Genomic DNA, 4,423 nt, shown 5'->3' with positions numbered 1-4,423 from the left:
ACAATTGCTGCTGATGTCTATTGATTTGCTGTCTCAAGTCCACATGGTGAAAAAGGCCAACTGAGCTGTCTGTCCTTCCACGGGCGGTAAACTGAGCACTATTACATAGGGCATAGTATCAATCACCTGTTAATTACAGCGCCTAGAAATGGCATAAGCGGGGCATGCAGTGTCACATATGAAACTGGCAACGTCTCATTCTGAATTTCCAGTGTAAACTAGCGCATTCGGCTTTGCAGCCATCCTCTATGGGGGTTGCCCAGCATGGGAGCTCCAGCACAACTATCGACAGCCCCATGAAACTGGCAACGTCTCATTCTGAATTTGCAGTGTAAACTAGCGCATTCAGTTTTGCAACTATCCTCTATGGGGGTTGCCCAGCATGGGAGCTCCAGCACAGCTATCGACAGCCCCATGAAACTGGCAACGTCTCATTCTGAATTTGCAGTGTAAACTAGCGCATTCAGTTTTGCAACTATCCTCTATGGGGGTTGCCCAGCATGGGAGCTCCAGCACAGCTATCGACAGCCCCATGAAACTGGCAACGTCTCATTCTGAATTTGCAGTGTAAACTAGCGCATTCGGTTTTGCAACCATCCTCTATGGGGGTTGCCCAGCATGGGAGCTCCAGCACAGCTATCGACAGCCCCATGAAACTTGCAATACATTAGATCACTTGCCTTACACAGGATTGTAAAGGTTAATGACGAATTAGAAAGCATGGGGAAAACTATTACTTTTAATAAGTCCTCCGAGATCCGCTGTAAATCCCAAATTCTTTGTTGACTGTAAAATATATTTTCCCCTTCATAGCCCATTTAATGTGCCTGATCCATTCACTGGTTGCGAAAGCGTAGACTCTGCTCTCTCGGACGATTTATTATAACCTCTCAGCTTGTTAACTACCTCTGTATACCGACCAAACTAGCATCCTAGAATATCTGTCAATGGTGGGATTTGAACCCTTGCACGAGAAGGGAATCCGGCATCACATGCATATGACCTTGCCTCAGAGGTATAGCACCTGTGGTGTTGCAAGGGAAAAAATGGTTCCCCTCAGGACCCCACATGTCATAGGCGTTTACAAAGAACACCAATACAATGCTCGGGTGAGTGAACCTGGGCGTGATATATATTGTAAGAAGGAGGGCTGGCCAAGAAATATTTTTAGCTTATATAGCAGTACCTCGTACCAGAAGTATTGGAGCCCTTCACTTTGGGGCAAATCCTGTAATCGCCCCATGCCTAGAGTCACAGGATGTTGGGGCAAAGCCCTGAAGAACCTGAGAAGGCGCAGCCCTGGCTCTAGAGAAAAGGATTAGCATGGCAGCCCCCACTGAGAGTTAAAAGTATTGGAGGTTACATAACACCCGATCACCGGTCATTGGGCACAGGGGCGAAGTGAGGACTCAGACTTGTTTCTCTTTGGTGGTAGCTCTAGGCCACACACACACACAATCTCCCACATCAGACAACCCAAACAAAGCAGGAAAGTGCCACCTTCACACCACAGCTGGTGGCCAGAAGGCACTAGTCATTTAACTTTTTGCATCAGTTCACTACTTTTGATGTAACCTTTATTTTTACAGTGCTATATTGCGCAAAACCTGAAGTGCTTTACGTACGATATAAATATAAAAAATAAATAAACGGAGCGCGGTGAGCCTAAATCGGGCGACGCGCTCCGAATTAAAGTAAACCAGTGAATGGTGCACGCGACAGCGAGCACCAGGGCTCAATAATTTAAAACACGTCGCCCCTGAGATACGGGAGCTGCTGGTATGCATGCACGGTTGCGAGCAGCAGCATATGTTTCCAATTATCGCGCCCGCGTCTGGGCACGATAATTGGAAACATATGCTGCTGCTGCACGTAACCGCAAGCATTAGGCCACGGGCGTGCACATGGGTGGGACAAAAAGAGGCTTTGGCCAATTACGTGCTGTCTTTGTTAAAAAGACGCATGCAAAGGCCAATAGCCTGGGGCAAAACTACAAGCAAACGCGCAAGTGTGTGGTGGATTTCTGAAAGCCCTTACATAAGGTAGAGCCGAGCACCGCATGCGCGCTGCGCTAGGCTCGACCTAATGAGTGACTGTGAAACTGAGTGTGTGAACGAATGAGTGTCTGTGAGAGAATATGTATGTGTGTGCATGTTTGTGTGTGACTGCATGTGTGTTGTGCTTGCAAGTGTGCTGCTGGTCTGAAAAACTGGAGGTTATTCTTGTCTTATGGATGAGGGCATTAACGGCTTGTGAATGGGAGGTGTTACCCATGGCGGAACACAGGCTCTGACATGCTGTACATAAATCTTAGCACATGGTGTGCATCCATAGCAGAATGATGATTCTTGACATTTTAGGTAATTCTTGTCGTAAATAGTATGTAATCCTTGGCATAAGGGGCCCACCTATGAAACAAAAAATGCAGACCGTGGCATAGTGAAAGTTATTTCTGACTTATGACATTTGAAGAACTAGGATCCACTCCTAGGAAAGGCCAGGCTTCTCTTACGTACTTTGAAAGTACTGGAATATTTCATGAATGCCCTTTCAAGGTCTATGGTGTTTTAGCAAATTTGACCCCAATTTATTTTTATTCTCTTGGGAGAAGCCCACTCTCTCCGAAACCACCTACAAGTAGTCTCTTTACTCATTTTGCTTGCTGTAATTCATGGGGAGTATCACCCGCCACCACTTACAAAGATCTTTAGCTAACACTAGTGAGCAGAATTGGCAGGGTGCATAGGGGTCAGTTTAAGAGTAGAGTGTGCACCGTGTCTGCCCAAAGGTCAGTAGCAGAGATTGGGCAATGAAATAACAGCACTGTCTAATCGTAAAATAGATATATTTGCTTACATCTCAAAAGTGGCTACGCTTGTCGCTCTTTTCCACTACCCGTATTTCTTTCTGATTCATAGTTACAATTGGGCCATGTGGTCCAGGCCAGGGGCGTAACACAGGCCCCGCATCCCACGCAGTGCGGGGGGGCCCCAAGCTCCAGGGGGTCCCCTCAGCACTGCACTTCGGCCGGGGAGCTCCGGATAGAGTCCGGAGGGGGCCCCTCCACGTAACTTGAAGGGGGGGCCCCTCAATTATCGTTACGCCACTGGTCCAGGCGGTCCCAAGAACTCGGTGAATCTGGAACCCATGGCTGACGGAGCTGGCCATGTGCGGTCTGCTTTAGTTGGGGAGAGTGAACTGAGACAGTGGGTTGGTGCGGGAGGAAGGATTGGCCTGAGACTATAGTAAAAACAAGAGACTGTAAAGTCTTAGCTGGAGAAGGACATTTTTAGCCTCTCAAGCTCAAGTTTGTGTATGTGGGGTGAAAGGGGCCAACATGATTTATGCTTTTTGTAGTCCAATGGATCTCGGCATTTCATCAGGACCAGGGGATCCTTGTCTACTCAAGTAGGGATGGTGTACGTGTGTGTCTGTGAAGTACCCTACCCTATAATTGAGATCTGTGGTGTTGTATAATATATACAACTATACAATGTACCTTCTGGATCACCTGAAGGGGGGCAAACATCGACGTGGTTAAGTAACCAAGGCGTCAGTGATATCATGGCCGAGGTATACCATATTTGGTTGGAGAACGTTGCAGAGCACCCTAAAAACAGTAATGAATCAACTGGGTAGTTAAAAAAGTGCTGGTGGTTATAAAATCAAGATCATCTATTTACAAAGACAACAAGTATAGATCCATAAAAGTATGAAAAAGTACATTTGTTAGTTCTTCATACAATTGGTCTTGTCAGTATTAATAAGGGAATGGCTGTACCAGTATATTAGAGTGATACACAATACGAGGCTCCACCACGAGGGCAGCGGTGGTGTGCCATCGCGGGTGAGCCACAGGGGTTGCCAGGCAAATGCATGTAGGCCACTTGGTGACTTACCTGATAAGGGGAGCTACTTGCCCCTGTCATAACAGCTGGAGCGCTCATACATTAGTGAAATCTGAGAACCTAAAAGGAAAGGTACAATTAGGAGCCAGAAAGTAAAAGACCCACGTTAGCGGTGCTGGGGCTAGGTGGAATCAGGAGGTGCCATTAATTACTTTTTGCTGGTTTGGATTGTAGTGGATGCATGTGGTGTGGAGAGGAATTATGTGGGTTGTATTGGAATTGTTAGTTGTGGAATTGTGTGGTGTGGGATATATTTGTGTAGAGGAATTATATGGCATAGATGGGGTGAGAGCTGCACAGAATAGTTAGGAGAGGCTGAAGGTGCTGTGATAAGAGTATCAGAGGACGCCATGTCACCAAGAAGCAGTGCTCCAGCTGTGGGTGGCCTTTTCTTTTACAATTCATCGTTTTTGGGATAGAGCAACTGAAGTGGGCTAGGACTACACTTCCCAGAATGCTCTAGGCTCTAAGAGGAGAAGGAGAACATGGGAAGCAGGGCTCAAAGGACACAGGTT

Source organism: Triturus cristatus, chromosome 1_1 (assembly GCF_964204655.1).
Source record: "Triturus cristatus chromosome 1_1, aTriCri1.1, whole genome shotgun sequence".
Lineage (NCBI taxonomy): Eukaryota > Metazoa > Chordata > Amphibia > Caudata > Salamandridae > Triturus > Triturus cristatus.
Note: the sequence above shows the minus strand (reverse complement) of the source record.